Source organism: Anopheles gambiae, chromosome 3 (assembly GCF_943734735.2).
Source record: "Anopheles gambiae chromosome 3, idAnoGambNW_F1_1, whole genome shotgun sequence".
NCBI lineage: Eukaryota > Metazoa > Arthropoda > Insecta > Diptera > Culicidae > Anopheles > Anopheles gambiae.
The window spans coordinates 22352488-22370080 of NC_064602.1; the positions used below are offsets into that span (position 1 = coordinate 22352488).

The window sequence follows — 17593 nt, forward strand, 5'->3', positions numbered from 1 at the left end:
AACGAAAGCATAAAAGAGAGCGAAAATTTTGTGCTGCGTTTTCACTATACATTTCACTTTTTCACACGTCACTAGGCCATGTTACCTAAAACGCAACCACCAACCGACGTTCCCGGAAAAAAGCAGATTGCAACGAATGATTACAAAAAACGTATGCACGCATGCACAACACAACCGTATTATCGATCGATTTGATAAGCTCGAAAGCTCAACGTCTTGTTTTTACTTGTAAGAAGACGGAACCGACCGAATCGTTCCACTTTCCTTTCGTACCCTAATCGAGCCGACGATACACCTGTGCCGGCCATATAACACACGCACACTGGTCTGCAACAACAATACACAATATACTTTTCACCACCCCTCCCACTCACAACCATTGGGGATTGAATTGTTCAGCCTCATTGGGCTCCCCAGCGCGTATATACCACCTTTCGACTGCGTGCGTAAGTCGAACTGCTACTACTGTTTGGTACTCGCACGGTTTACCCCTAATCACCGTAGTATACACGATGTAACTATGCACACAAACACACGCACCGAGAAGGCAATAGTGTTCACCAACAAACTGGCGAAGAAAGACAAAACAGAAAACCGCCGTAAGGAATGTAAAACTTCCGGCGAAAGTTGACACTGACTGGCGGCGGTGACGAAGACGACGATCAGTGCCAAAGTTCAACGACATACAATATATACGGCGGCGGTTCACACTTGCATGCAGTGTGAAATGTACAAGCCGCCAATAACTGGCAAACGGCACAAGAACGCATACTGGGAGGTAGTATAGCCGAAAACCTACGCAAAAGTAAATATAAATTACATTAAAAAAGCTATTAAGTTGACGACATGTCATGCAAAGAAAAGTACCATCAGTGGCAGCAGAGAGGCTTAAAATTACACCGTTCGGCGATACCCGATAGTTGACATACCCACCCGCAGGAGTATAATCGTTCACAAAATTGGATTTCAATTCAAGCGTTTCTAAACTCAAGTCACAGAGCTGCTACACAGTTTAGCTCAGCTGCGGTCATTTGCTTTGTCAAGAACAAGAACAACTTAATCGAATTAGTCCGGTCGGTATGGTAAGTATGTGCGGGAATGTATGTCGTTTTGCCACCGTAATTTGAAAAGAAGCCATGATGTTACCATACGGAATGTCTTTTTACAATGTTATGGGTGTGCAATTTATTAAAAAAAAGAAAGTATGTCGAAATTAAGAGTATTTTTACCAATTAAAAGATATTTTGACAATTTTAAAAACATTTGAATGAGGTCTGCTAGTTCTACGCTAGTTCCAAGTATGTAGAAAGTATAAACAACCACGGCGGCCATACCGAGCGAAATCAGATGATGATCGTGAAGCGGTACCAATCAAATATTTCAACTGTCAAAAAACTCATTTCGATGTGTATTTCGCTTGGTGTAGCCGTACTGTCAAAACTAAGTTGTACACAAACATATTTACCCAGTTTTACGTATAAACTCTTAGCGATAAGCATATGATTATGGAGAATCAAACTAAAGTTTGAACTAACATAGGAGGAAATCTCCCAAAATCGCACTTCTAGTTCTAGCACTTCTTGAACGATAACTTCTAGTCGTAATGACTGTTGAACGTGACTTTTGAAGGACAAAAACAATATCTATTCTTCCCCACAAATAGGCAATGTAATGCTTCGTTGTCATTTGAGCCTTTATGGCCCCCTGCACTCATAAACTATCCACGAAACGTAAGGCCAAACAAAAACTGGCCCACTTCTTGTTTACACTCTTATCCCAAGAGTATAAACGGAAAATAAACGTACAGCTCTCGTCCAACGGAGTACGAGTAGTAAGCTCTGACCGCACCTGAAAATGTGAAAAGCTAACGTTCTCCCGTCTACCACCCTTACGTCACACACGTGCGCACGAGAAGTCTAATTTCCTGTCCTTTCAACAGCACTGTGTCCCAGCATATACAGCCCAACAGAAAGTGACCTCACTCTTCACAACACAACTGTGTTCACATACAACAGCCAGCTACTGATGGGGAACTGTACTCACCCCGCAGGGTGGATTCACTTTTTGGATTAATTTTTCATTCAACTCCCGCCGGCTTTCCCAACTGACCCACGGGACGGGGGGGGGGGGGGGGGGGGGAGAGTAGTTCGCGATAGAACGGGGCTAGGCTAGCCCCGTTTTTCCTGCCCAATATCTGCTCTAGATCTAGACTGTTGCAGCACCATGCACCGGCAGAGTGGTAGCAAACTGTGGGAAAATCGCGTTGACAAAATAGCACGGCATGACGCGTTGCGGCTTAAACGGCAACCAACGGCGACGACCGGTACAAGTGTGTGTGTCGTTGCTGCAGCAGCACCGGTTGTGTGTCGCCATAATTCCTTCGACACCACAATTTAGGAGATCGACGGCGATAGCTTTGCCACCCAGCGCTGTCTGGAGCATGTCTACCTACCCAGGCACACACACACAAATACTGGCCGGCCATCAGGGGGCCAAAGCAACCAGAGAGAACGAGCGGACGAAGGAAGGATTTATGTCATTTTGCGACTGTTTGGAATGGTGTGTTAGAGCATTCGACGATATGGTGGTTTGAGGTGCTAGACGACCGTGTGTAACACACAACAGCAGCATCAACAACCTACATCACCCACCACCGTGAACCGGAAATGACAAATCGTTGGAATTGGAAGAAAATTGGCAAACATCCACATTGCACGTTGGGCGAGAGAAATTCAGGTTGGATGATGCAGGTTTATTTCATTCTGTGGAGAAAAATGATAGAAAATGTGATTTTCGAAAATTATATGACATTATTCAAACAAATATTTGTCCATGTGCTCTAACCTCCTTCGGTCCAGAGTGATAATGGCGCTTACAAAAGCACCCTTGATTTCCCTGTAAACAACCGAACCTTTGCTTTATCAAACATTGTTCAGCTTGAAGAAGTTGGTGTTGGAAGACGTTCACGCTTTCGAAAGCAAAAGTAAAGTCCCTCCACTAACACACAAGATGCATTCCACAACGATCGCGCGGTGACACCACACGGCCAATCAATGAAGAAGGCAGAGTGCGCACGCGACAATTTATGCAATCACACATGCATCTTCTTATTGCACGCGATCAGTGTTCGTACAGTGGAGGAGAGAAAAAAAGGCTGAAGGCAATAAAGATGCCCATTTGGGGAGTTTAAGGAGGATCGCGAATTGCGCAGCGTTGCATCACGACATCAAACCACCACCACCACCATGATGCTAAGTTATCATCATCACACTAGGTTGTATTAACATATGCCCCCCGTGTACCATCGAGAAGCTCGCTAGAGGATTGGCAGCAGACGGAAAGCACTACTTGATGGATGCTGCTGATCGGGAGGGAGAAAATGGAGACGCTGATCGCACACCCTCGTGACACTAATTGTACAATTTGTTCGCAACTAATGGATGGACTATCTGCAGCGATCAATCTGTGCCGCATGTAGCCGTTGCAGCACAGTTTGCAAATCATGCCTGAGCTGTTGATTTACGATCTTAAAGCATTAGCATCGTGGAAGATGTTGTAAATTTGGAGTACTCACGTCAATTCAATTTATTTAACATCTAAAGAAACACACAAGAAAATGTAATACAAAATGATCCTTTTAAGCAGTGTTGCAAAGAGGCAAAGGAAATGAAAAAAAGACATTACACTAAAGCCTGGGCACGGTCAATAATCAAGTGCGCTTAGCATAAATGGCCAATGCCATATTCCGAGCCGGATGAGGCACACATCACGGACGCGCGGTGATATTCCAATAAAGTGCCGTGCAGAAGTAGTGAACGCCACTGGAGCATAACATCAACCATATGCTGTGCTGCGCGACCTAACCAATTTCGCGAGTCAACCGACACTAATCGAGCGGAACACGACCTCTGGACTCCGCGATTAGCGTAATTAGTGAACCGGCACAAAGGTCCCCCTGTGCTTTTTTAACCCTACTAACAGCAGGGCAGTGAGTGTACGATTAAATTCACTCAAGTCCCGGTATTCACACACTCTTACCGGACGGTGTTGTTGCGCGCGCTGGTACGATTCATTTCCTTCTTTCTTTCACCCGAGCAACATACGCACACTCTCGGGGGTGGTGGTTTTGTGCTTCCTTCGCATTTTGCGCCGCTGCTGTTATCTAATTTGAACAGTTAGACGGGGTTGATTTGGGGGTGGAAGCCGAGTATTACCGCACATGGCGGCAGCAATGGTTCATGTTAAAAGGAATATACACCGCCACCGCCGGTGTTTGTTGTTATGGTGATCGCACCACCGATACTGATCGCAGCACGGAAAAGGCCGATCTTCTTCGAACCGATCATGCGACGCACTTCACGATGCGAGGAAGTCGTCCACGATGGTAAAAACGCCCACACGATACCGGCTTCATTTTTTGCGGATCGCGTTACATTCGTTCTACACGCGAAATGACGATCGCGTGTGCAGTTTGGTTATGTTTCCTACTACTACGACAAAAACAAAGTATTGCGTGACTTCTTATTCACTTGTATGCTTTGAATGATTTATGCTACAGGTGCCGAAGAAAGCAAAATTAGGTAATCTCTCTTCTGTTATCCATTCTTCTCAGTAGATTAGCAATACTCTGTATTTCATTAATATATCAAAGATGCACCTTAAGGAACGGATTTATAATAATTCAAGAAAGCCTCGTGATTTGGAATCTTTTTAAGTGTCTCCAGATAATCCAATCCATCAAGAGATCATGATAGCTGGATAGAAACAGCCTTCCTTTACTTGGAGAAATGTGGAAGAAACTATCCATTTGAACAGATGGTGGAGCATCTATGAATTAGTCACATTTAAAGATTCAAATTCCAAACCGTAGTAGTCAGACACAAACCTACTAGAAGCATGGATATCGTACTCCAAAATTTGTTGTGATCACTTGAGGTACATTTCAACCCATTGGTTTGATTCCTAAGGAATCGAATCGCTTTAAACAACCTGTCGCTAACGTCGATCCTGGTATAGAGCCGTATCTTTATCAATTCTGTGCCCAGATATGACTGCGTGTATGTGGATTTTATACAAATCTCAAGGAACCTACTTAGTTGCTCGACGTATCTGAACAGGAACGATCTAGATCTTGACATGGCAAACTTATAGCCTCAGATGATTCACTCCTTAGCGTTCTAAATACCATATTTATGCTTTCTAGCCAAGCATCAGACGTTTGCTCAGCCTATCTTTTTGTACGTCTTACTTGTTTATCCGGCACTCTGCAACCGCTTTGCGTTCTTGGCCTGTCTCAGAAGTGTCCGAAACTGCTCACGATCCCGCGCCGTAGGCTTCTGCTACATAGGAGAGCCGCAGACCATCGATGTCTGTATCATCAGCTTCTATTTGGCGTAACGTCCTACGCGACATGCCGGCCTATACAGGCTTACGAGACTTTATTCAATACTACGCAGCCGGATAATCAATCCTTGCCTTTGGGGGCACGGTCCATTCTAGGCTTGAACCCATGACGGACATGTTATTGAGTCGTTCAAGTTGACGACTGTACCACGGGACCGCCCGATCAGCATATGCCAGGAATTGGGATGACTTATAGAAGATGGTTACCGAAGTCTCCACCCTCGAGTCCCGATTGGTCCTATCTAGCGCCAAGCTGAATAGGAGATAGGCAAGCCCATCCCCCTGTGCGGCAGTGCATGTTATTAAGGAACTCCCACATCAAAGAGCTATGATTCCATGTGATTCGTAACCAACTTAGTATACTGAGAGTAACAATGGTCTAATTAAAACCTAAAGTCACATAATATAATGCAGTATGCATTTAAGATATACTTTATGTGTCCAAAGGCTTTGTTGCATTATGAGAGGGCATTCAAAAGAATCAAGATTAAAGATATCTTTTTTATTTCAGGATCTATTAATTTAACGACCCATCTATCTCAACAAATGAACATGCCTACGCTTACCCAAACTTCTTCCAGTAGCTTCATAACCGAACAATGCTCCAAGAAGTCTCCAACTTTACTTCCGTGGCTTTGATATCCCCTCTCTACACACCCAAATTTAAGCAATCAACATCGTAAAAGTAGCATTAGAAAAGCATACCCACAACCACACACAGCCACATTAGCAACCTTGTTACGCGGATAGCCTAATCAAGCGTGCACGCGGAGCTCTGCGAGTTTGAGCCATTAATCCGTTACAACCAGGCGCAGACCTCTTCTCTGGCAAACAATTCACAACGATTTCAAGCCCGCTCTTAATCGGGCATTCGATGACGCAGATGACTCATTAACTCGCCACCGTGACTGCATTTTCCGGGCGACGTCAATGGTTTCCACCAACCGCTAGGAAATAAATACGTTTCCTCTTATTTCTTCATTTCATTTTTGCTACGACATGCCGCAGTGATCTCTCTTTCTCTCTTTTTGTGGGGTGAGAATTCGGTATAATCAGCAAAAACTCATTTCCCGCCGACTTTGCCACGTGCGCACGCGCACTCGATCGTCATAGGAAAACGGGCATCAATCTCACGCAAGATGATATGATGATGATCATCATCATCAACTTTCATCAAAAAGGAGAAAAAAGTCATAATAATCAACTGTTTTCTCAAAGCAGCCTGTCTAAATGCAATATGAACCTTTATCTCGTATCGCAGGCCAGTTAAAATTAACTGTTACGAACTGGATAAGATATATTTCCTTTGTCTTTTGGAAAATCAGACTAGGGAAATTAATTGACGAACAGTGAGAATTGGGTGTGGGAGCATACAATCGAATTAGGTTTCTTTTGGTTTAATTTGAATCATTCTTAGCAAACAATATGTTGTAAGAGAAGTGTATTAATAAGACGATTGAGGCCTGTAACTAGTCGCTTGACTACCACCACTGCTCCACCAATTAATTAAGCCCCACGCACAAATTAGTCAATGCACGGAAATGATCACCAGTTGGTGCATCGTGCAGGAGTATTGGCTTCAGCAACCAAACCGAGAGATGCACAATTTGGACGTCTTGCATCATCGTCATCATTTCCTCGTACAAATTGTGAGAAAGTGAAAGGCGACAAAGTGTGAGATACTGGAGCAACTGAGACAAAGCTTGCCGTATAACAATTAACCACTCGCAGTACAATGTATGTATATGCAGTGAAGTAAAGGGTTGCAAGTGTTCTATATCTTCCTGATGTTAACGATGGAAATGCAGTGTCAATCGTATCGGTCTTCAACAACATGGAATTTTCTCTATGGGCAGCTGTGCCTGTTCCCATTATACAATCTAAGCTTAATTTGAATCAATAAATCCTTTCTTGCCTCTGAATGGCCAGCGACGTGGGGAAGAAATTGTTTCACCCGATTCCGAATGTGCGCTGGTTCCCACCATCAGGAAGATGGTTGTTTTTCATCTTCACAATACCTCCCCAGGGCATCTCGATCTAACACAAACAGCGCGCACAAAAGAGAGCAGTTTATAGAGTTAACCAATGCAGCAATAATTAACACAACAGAAATATGCAACACTTCACACATAGCCAACACCACCACCACCCACCACCGATCAATTCTGGCCACAGCAGCAGCTTGTGCATTCGAAAGTAACTCCATACTCCTCGCCGCACATAAACAAACAGCGATCTTGCTGAGTCCAATTTCTTCGATCGGCGCAAAAACAAAGCATTAGGCCTTCAGGCATCTCGGATGAAAGCTCGGCGGAAGCTGTGCATTTATTCCAAGACAGACAATCCGACGCGAAGAAAATTGAGCAAAAGAGATGAAGGTGAATGAATTTTCACATGATCAACATTAACGACGAACGTGGGCTTCACCGCTCCCAATGCCACCAGCTGCAACTCCGACAGCCATTCTTCGGATCAATTTCACCTTATTTAAATGAGTGACGAGGAAAAGTGGAAATCCAATTCCAACAGAAACAACTTCTCACGTCATAGTATGACGCACGCATGGAAAAACAATAGCTGAGGAAACGACATTTTGATGGAAAGAAATGGGACGCTGATTGAAAGGGAAATCCTAAAATGAGATCCAGAGAACACGAAACTTCAAAGCGGCATCGATCATAATTCGATTGACGTGAAGTTAAATATGAATAAACAATGAGGGATATATTGATTGGAGCTAAATTTGGTAAAGCAAAAGCTAACTTTTGTCCTTCAATCCCTTTTTATTGGTTTCTCAGAGTCCCTCTAACTCGTTTCAGATTAAATTGAAGTGATTGAATTAGGTTCAATTTAATTAAAGCCTTAAACATTACTTTGCGCCTGAAGATATTCATTTATGAACATTAACACATTTCCTTTGCGCCTAAAGTTATGCAAAGTGCGTTCAATACATCAATTATTAGCAAAATATGCTTTGAACAATGTACCGCTTCTACTGTTATTATTATTTTCATACGGTTTTCCGAGGATTGTCTGAATCGTTAATGATATCTTGTGATTGGCAAGCACCTACAGTATGCGCTACATTTCCGTCAGGTTTCCGTGCCTTGAGACGACTTGAAGTACGTGATGATATTTTTTGTTTGTGTAACCCATTTAAGGGTGCTTGCGATACGCCAGGGAGGTTCAACCAAAAACGTGTCCCACTAACGCAATTCCACTTGTGTCTGGGTACGTTCGTACAAACACTGCCACCAAGCTCGCGACGAGAACTACGACACTGGGTGGCATTAATCACCACCTGTAATCACCTACAAAGCGTACTTGTGCCGATTTACATCGTTTCCTCATTGCTTGTAAATGCAGCTGGTGCTGCCGATTTGCAACAGACGCAGCACCCAAGCAAAACTGCATCTGATTGTAGCCCCGTCCGTAAATGGTCTGGCGGCCGGCCCAGCGACAAAATTCCTTCGTTTTCTTCTTCTTTTACAAAAACAGTTGCTGGCCGTCGGTGTTTTGACATGCAGTGGGCATTGTTTTAATTTAATGGCTGCCTTCTTTTCGAGATTTATGTGCCAACACTGCATAATTGACAACAAATGAGGAGAGAAGTTCAAAATAAGGTCTTTTAGAGTCGCTTTAGGCAACAGAAGAATTAATTCAATCACGACCAAAACTAAACCACTCACAGTAAACAAGATCACTTTAAATTTTTAAAACTTGTGTTTTAATAGTATTTCTAAAGGCCAGCAAACAACAACAAAAAATGTCCTGTATCACGAACAAAACCAAAGATAAACCATGTCAAGGAGAAATTAGCATGCACGCACGCTCTCTTCGCCATCGACCCATTTTGATGGTTTTTTTACTATTTTGTGCAATTTAAACCCATACGGGTGCAAACAGTACCGCTGTCACATGTAAATAACGTTTACCGACGATGCATGCAGTCATCAATAGTGCACTATAGGCGTAGCCTCAAAACTGGGTCGTGACCTTTTCCAAATGGATTTTTTTATTCGTTTTTCTATTGCTTTTGCCTGTTTTGCGCTTTTGATGCAATGCTTTAACTACACATACAACGGCGGGCAAGCGTTAATTGACTGGTGACACTTCTTGCGGTGACCTTCGTCTATGTAAATAAGACTTTAAAATTATTGAATCCACATGGAGCCGGATTGAAGGGGTGTAAAATACCTGTCGAAGAGGAATACTTCACTGGCATTAAATACATAGCTTTATAGATCTATAAAATCATACGATTGTAGCTTTTGCAGCGAAGCTGAATTGTAATTTTACTATTATTTTGGTTAACAAACCAAAATTAACTCATTATGCTTGTCCACTTTCTTCGATTCACAGTCCAAGGTAACCATAACCGCATTTCATTGAGCAACAGCCACTACCGTTAAACGACCCAACCGTTGCAAGAATGCAATTAAACGTCCCCCGGTGACCATCACACTGTCCCGATTTACACTCCCCATTTGCCTAGCCCGCCAGCGCTAAAAACAATTCATTGAATAATATGTTTTGCTCCAACGAATGAAACTGACCATACATGAAACGAAGTACGCGCTTAATCCACACACTCGCATACATCCACGGATAAACGCTCGCGGCTTGGTTAGCATATGTGCGCGGAGACAAGCGGGCAATTTAAATCGCCTCCCGAGGCATACGCACACACACAGCACAGAAACAGCGGAATGTACCGATGAATGTTTAATGAAGTAATTGAGCGGCGATGGTGAACCTTCGTGACTGATGGTTGTCTCCGGTGCTTTCGCCGATAGGGCGGCGATGAAGGAAACAGTGCGCAAAATGAATTCCACCGCCGGGGAAGAATGGGTTTTTGTTTTGCACATGCTTATTTGCTTTTGGAAATTGAACATGTCCATTCCATTCTACCTTAAGGGGGTTATCATTAAGTGTGTCGTAGCAAAACATGATCTCTAAGCAATGCAAACCAGAGGTATTAGAAGAGCTATTAGATAGCTTGATCAGGATTAAATTTAATATAATATTCTATAGAAAGTCTTTCATCAGACTTCATTTCGATGATCATATTTTTCAAAACATTTTTTGTAGAATAAACAAATTTTGCTTCTAAGTTGGATTTTAAAAAGTTTGTTATTCGCCTATTTTTAAGACTTCTGATATTTACAATTTCAACAAACAATCCAATGGTTCTAGGCTGAATTGAACTCAGTCCTTCCTTGTGTTGATTCCAGAGCATACTGATGACACTATTCCACTGCCGCAACATACACACACTAATAGATAGTTTGTTGCGTCCAAAAGCAACGCAACACGCAACTTGATTTCCAATATAACACGCCAAAACTTTCGAATATATTGCACCGCGTTGTATTTCGATCGTGCATAATGCGTTGTTTAAAAGATAGCGGTAGTTTTTTTATCTCATCATTGTATTCTCACCTAAATCGTCACCGCAGAAAGTGTCATTAAAAAATCACAATCCACACATAACTGCACATTTTTGAACGTCGACTGTTTCATAATCTACCGAAACCGACACTGTAATAATGAATGATAAACTTTACGATCTTTTAAACGCTTATAAAAGAAGAGGGCGCTGTTAAAACTGCAATTCATCGATTAGCTTTCATTAAAATGCGAGCAGCCACAGTTTGTCATCCAGTTTCAACGGCGGCACGGATACAAACAGGCTGATAAAAATACACATTAAAAAAAGACATACAAAAAAACGGACAGAAAAATCCTAACCACACGACAACATGTCGCTATGATTCATCCATTTTTTTATTTTTGTAATTTTCCCAAGAAAAAAAAGACAGTAACGGTGTCTGGACGGACGGTACGGTTGGGCTGCACAGTGAGCTAGATCATCTCGTGGGTCTTTCTTCACGCCATAACGCACCGCTCACCAGCAGTGGCCAAAACACGAGCGACACGTCCGCGAAATATAGGCGAAAGAATTCGCGCAAAAGAAGACCAAAGCGTGTGTTGAATCGTGCGCGTCTGGGGCTGGGTGTTAAACGTTCCGAGACGAAGATTGCAATCAAGGAAATGTCAATAAACTCGACATGGCGTTTGGAAGAGGGTGTTGCGTACGAAAATACGATACAAAATCTTAACCAAAACAAACAAATGTGAACCCATTGATACAGTGGCGGTTACGTACGCCGCGACCATGTTGAGAACAAAAAAATAATTAATCAACGTGTGATTGTTCCAATTTAGTCATGCTGACGACTGCAAAATTGGCTGATACTCTTTCCAATTTTGTTGCGATTTCGAATGAATAAGTGGGATATATTTAATACCAATTTTTAATGTAATTTAAGACAAAAGAAAAATAATAACAAAAACCAACAGTAAACAAGCTAATATTTTTTATGACAAATTTAACTCCCCACTTGTAATCAAAAAGCCATAATCAATTTCTACCGCTTGTCTTAAAACTCATTACGGCGATTGTGTTCTGCCTCTCCCTTTGCGACCTGATCCAACCTCAAACACGCACACTCACAGAAAGCAGCACCAGAGAGAAGAAGTCAGTGGTGCGGAATCCCGAACCAGTGTTGTGTTTCCGCCTAGCTGAGCACTACACCACCGCCGGGTGAGCTGACCGGGCAGGGCAGGGCAGGCTGGCAAGCAAAATAATAACAAGCCGCAAAATCTCAACCGATTGGTGGTAGAGGAGAGCAAAACATTAATACCAAAGAGCTAACGGATCGGGCCGGTCTCCGATCCACGATCCGGTAAGGATGGCAGGCGCGGGTCGGGAAGCAGGTTGCCCCTGCTAATGGTAGATATGATCATAAATTTATTACAAAAGAATCATCCCTCCTGGCGTGGTTCTTCTTTGGTTTGATCTCGGGCCCTGATGTACTCTAGACACGGATGACGTCGCTGTAATGCCTCTGCAGAAGCTCTGCCAATTGCAAGATACGCCGCAAGCATCGATGACTGCTAGTCTGTGCTCTGAACGCTCCAGTAACTTTTGCAACGCGTCAGACTCCGGCGAGTTTTATACATCACCCTAGGCACACCAGCAGTTTATGTGCTACATCAGCAGCATGGTTCTACGAATTAAAAAATCATATTTAATCGATTGCAATACAGGCAAAAATGGGCTCTACATCTCCTGGTGGTGATGGTGGCGGTGAGTGTGCAAGTATTAAATTCTTCAACATCTTCAACTATCGATGCACACACGCAACAGAACCCCGAAGAGAAGGTGGTTGCGCGAAACAGCAGAAGCAGATTGTTCCACCTGGTGAAGATCGTTACGGGCGACTGATCAGGCCGCGAATCGATATGTAGAGCAGCAGCAGTAGATTTGCGTCAGAGTAGCAACAAGATCGCAATTGAAGGGGGGGGGGGAAAGACAAACGACGACGAGATGGAGCCAAGCTGCTTCACCACCTATTGCTTATAGGAGAGCAAACATATTAGAAAATCTAATTAAATAATTTAATTCTATCACAATTTTCAAACCTAACGATCGGAAACACCCAGCAGCTGGACGATACTTTTGACCGTGAATTTATCACGTGACTTGCATCTTGGCTACCCACAGTTGAAGAGTTGCGCTCTCTGTTCACTGAGCAAGCTTATTTAGATTGTTAGGGGTGGTAGTGGTGGTGGTGGCGGTAGCGGTGGGCTGCTGGTCTCACCCAAATTATGGTCTATTTAAAACAAAGGTATTCCAACTAAGTCTATTGTTCTTTATGGTCGTTACGGTTCAGCGAGCAAGATATTTCCTCCCCCGGAGACCTGGGCGGAGGTTGGTTCTGGACCTACGGTAAGTAACGATAGAAGACGACGGATTTCGTATGGTTGTGGTGGTGCGCAGTTTGTTTATCCGTCACTCGCAAAAAAATAAGCTTCCAGCAGTAAGAAAAATGCCATTTTTTAAGAAGGATCTCTGCTTCTTCCAGGTGGACGATGTCAGGGTTTGTTTAACTTTCTTTTGAGCAAAGCCACGTTTGTTCAGGGGTTTGCTTCATTTTATCAAATGTATAGTTTTTGGTGGTTTGGTGGTTATATTCACAGCACAATTTCAAAGTCTGAGATGTTTTCGTTGGTGCTAAAATATGAAAAAAATATAATTTAAGAATCAAAATTAAAAAAAAAAAAACTTAATCGCTTTTTACTTCGTTTGAACCTTTTCAACCAATTTCTCAACCACTGATGATGGTCTCCAGCCATCACTGGTACGTCACAAATCATCGTTTCCTTTCATCAATGGCCACACACATACACCGACCCGCAGTGTTTCCGTCGCTTTTGCTCTCGTCCAAGATCAAGGGAAAGAAACCGACAAATCTTCTCGCTACTACACACACACACACACACACACATAGAAAAACCCGAACCAAACGAATGATCACCAGCAGCAAAGCGGTACGAATGAACGGGAACCATCACCGGGCCGGGAAAGCAAACCGGCAAATCGAGAAAATCGGTACACACGGCGGAATTCCGTGTGCCCCGGCCCCGGCTAACGGGAAATTTCTAATGTAATGTTAGTCTTCCACCCCCATCAGAGCTCCCGCTCTTAGTGCGGGGATTGGAGCAGGGGGCGGGTTTTTCCACACTACTCTCCAATGGAACGGAGAAGCAGCAATGGAAAAAGCACAAACCCGCCGGTGGCTTCATTTCGGCTCTGGAGAGAAATATTTCTGCTTCCCATCCCGATTACGTTACGTTCGTTTTAGCTATGCATTTGCTTGCCTCTCACTTCCCTTTTTCCCACACCATTTGAAGAGCTTTCCTGTAGGGGTGGGATGGAGTCGGATCGATTTGATTGGAAGTGCAATTTCGCACGTTGCGTTTTGCAAAAACCACAGCCCCACACACTCACCACACTACTATCGGAGGTTGGCAGGTTGCGTTTGTAGCACAACTCCGCACACCAACGGCACAAATTACTCCAACACATCGCCACTGCAACGCAAACGGGTCTGAAATAAGTGCGACCTCGGACCGGGCAAATGCGCCCGGTTCGTCTTGCCACGGATTACACCTATCGGGACGGAGCAGTGGTGTCGAGCTAATCGAGTAGCTAATGTAGAACGTGCCAATGAAGCGATTCGTGTGTTTGCTCCGTAACTACACGCTATACGGTCCCCTCCCTCTCATTCAAGCAATCGTGCGCATAGCTAAAAAATAAAAAAGAAGAGTTTTAGAAGCATCAAGCAAAAGACACGAACTTTAAACCAATCATATGGAGCTTGGGGCCCAGATTGGGGCTACCTACTGCTACGAACACCAAACTCCGATACGCAGGTGCAGAAAATAAAGCCTTGACCTGGTGCTGCTGCTGCTGCTGCACACACCAACTGGGTAGCTACTGCCGCGGCGTACAGACAGAGCACGAGGGGACTGCACTATGCTCACCGGAGGCTCACACCCACACAGTCCGATCACAGTGCACCGTTGGCAGCAAAAAGGATGTGAAAAGCAACCTTAAATAGGGCAAAAGGTGAATATCATTATTCCGATGCGGAAAATTTTGAAGTGTTTGTGCTTATTCACTCTTTTTGCAATTCGATTTCTATTATTTTTTTAAGACGTCCTTTATAAACAGCACGTTGACTTCTTCTATTGCCTATCTTATTCTTTTTTATACCATACGTAACCAAATAATCAATCCATGCCATTAGGGACAGTTCGTCGGGGGAATCAAACCACACGCCAGACTTTACTAAAGTAGACCTGGGCCATTTAGGACACCTGGGGCGCTAATTTTCGCTTCCACATACACCAAAACTGTGAGACCCACAGCCACGTTTTACCTTCGATGACACGTGGAGCTTACAATTGAAAATTATACGCATTTGGTCCGCGCAGCAACACATATTTTCCTACCCACTGTTTGAAGGGTTTGCGCGGCGTCCCATGCTGACCATAGATCGACACACCAAAACACGCACACACACCTTCGTTTTTTTTACAAACAAGCCAGAGTTTTATGCTCCCGGCGTCTATGTATACCTTTCGCTTGACCCGTTCTCTTTTTCAATGCGCTGTTTACATGGCTTGCATACCCGACCACAGGGAGGTGGTGCTGCCGGCAAAGAGCAGCAGGTGGGGGAGGATTGGGAGGTTGGTTTCGTTTGTTTTCGAAAGGTAAACAAAAGTAGGGCTGGCGGCTACAAAAGTTTGATAAATAAACAAACTAATCACCATTAGCGGGGTGGTTCAATTTCCTGCGTGTGTGTTCGTGTGCCCTTTTTGGTTTGGTTTCTAATGCCCACCCCGTGCAGCTAAAAAACAAAAAAGGTGAAACAAAATAATATTGCTTTAAGGTGAAAGACATTAGGGGGTTTTATTTTATTTTTTTATTTTTTTTTTTTTGTAAATTCTTACTCACCACGTGCAAGACACGCATGCAGCTTGTTTCATCTGTGATGCTCTCCCTGTCTTGAACAACAACTGTCAATGGCATTCACTTTGCCCCCCAAAAACACAACAAAGGATCGTCACGCGCTTGCTTGGATTGGGCTTGCAGGGGGCGATGTTGGGGCTTCTTTGTTTTTGCCTATTTTCTCCACCCCAAACCATGCTGGGGGACAAGGCGATATACTCCGGAGCAACGACACACCAAATCCTGTTGTCTCATTATGCTTTACACATACACACACACGCACACATGTGCAGACAGGAGCGCAAACACTTTCAACACTTGTGCGAAATGGCATGAAGCGCATACCCACACACACACACGCACACAGACACAAACGCACTACCACACAAAGTCACCTAAATTTATGCTCTCCATGCTGTGATTTGGTGAAGTACGGGGTTGTGTAAAATCAGCTCCCAAATATCTGCTCACCACCACCACCACCGAAAACAAGGTCACTGCACCGTGGGAAGAAGGTGTTGAAAATCATATCGCGCTAGGCGAACATGATGGAATGGGGTGACGGGAGTTTTGCACAGACACACACACACACACACGCACGGAAGAGAAGAAACTTTCGGAAACGTTTTTTTTACAGCACAAAAGCACCACACACCACCAAGCAGCGGGGTAACCTACTTTCGGTAGTGTCGGTTGAATTTTTGGGAACGCAGCTCCTTTCACCTCTGGAGAAGCAGCAGCCGCAGCACCACCACCACAGCGTCACGTTTGCTTCTGCTTTCAATTTGCCACATCGAATGCTTGGCCAGCCTCCACAGAGCGTTTTATGCGCCTGGAAGCATGGATAATGCTGCGCTTGGTGTGTGTGTGTGTGAGTGTGACTGTGTGCACGTCTCTGTGTGTTCGTTTCGGGGGAGGTGAGGATTCTAGAAAGGGCGTCCACCTCTGCGCCGCTTTCCCACGCCGATGATTCCACCCAAAATTACCCTAAAATTCCAAAACACACTCCTCCCACATTCTCGAGCAGTGCGTTGTTTTGTGTTTCGACGCGTTACCACACACACGGAAGGAGCGGCACAGCTTCCACCAGCAGCAGCGTCAACGTCATCGCATTTTTTTCTCCACTGCCTCCTTTGTTGAGCTTCACACTTTTTCGCGAAATCGTTCTCGGCTCTTTTCCAGCGAACGTGGTAGGCAGTGAAAGAGTCCGAAAATCCGAAACGCAAAACTGAACTAGAAACTAAACGGGAGGGGGAGACAAGCTACGCCATAAGTCGTACAACTAAACTCATTTCACAAAACTTTATAATCGGTATATCGGCAACAAACGTACGAGATTCGGCTGTAATTATTCGGCTCACTCGGCAGAACTGTGAAGTTGAGATTTTTACGGAGAATGTTGAAACACTCGCGGGTTACAAATTAGCAGGAAACAAACTGGCTTCTGCGACCTGACGTTTCTGCAATTGCTGCGATTTGACAGCTGTGTGTGTGGTACGGCAAGCGGGCAAGCAAATGCATCAGTTTTGGCCAGCGGAGTGGATGGAAAATTCCACTGGCAGATTATTATGGTCACGAAGTTGCCGACTCGCGCCTATAGTTAGCTGATGGTGAACGGGTTGTGTCATCCAGTGCCAGTGGACCAAAGCGCAGAATTTAAGCGAAAATTGGTGCTGAATTTGTAGAATTAAATCTCTTCAAAATCAGTTTTTCATAACTCTGCTTCTATTTATTTATTTTTATGGAATTATTTTAACGCCCTCACTAAGATTGTTTCGGAATTAGCATCAGCTTCAGGTACGAGATTCGGGTTGCAGCTTCAATCAA

The 17593-nt window shown here is 44.0% G+C and overlaps 1 protein-coding gene across 2 annotated transcripts in view; it reads right to left on the reverse strand.

Moving 5' to 3' along the window:
• Positions 1-17253, reverse strand: part of LOC1279945 (uncharacterized) — a 39799-nt gene extending 22546 nt beyond the window's left edge. The window contains exon 1 of one of the 2 annotated variants that reach the window (XM_061662492.1): positions 17100-17253. The gene's annotated coding sequence lies outside the window, so the exon portion shown is untranslated. Of the gene's footprint in view, positions 1-16444; positions 16767-17099 lie in introns of those variants that run through there. The other variant, XM_061662493.1, reaches the window with a different exon arrangement.
• Positions 17254-17593: the final 340 nt, after the last annotated feature.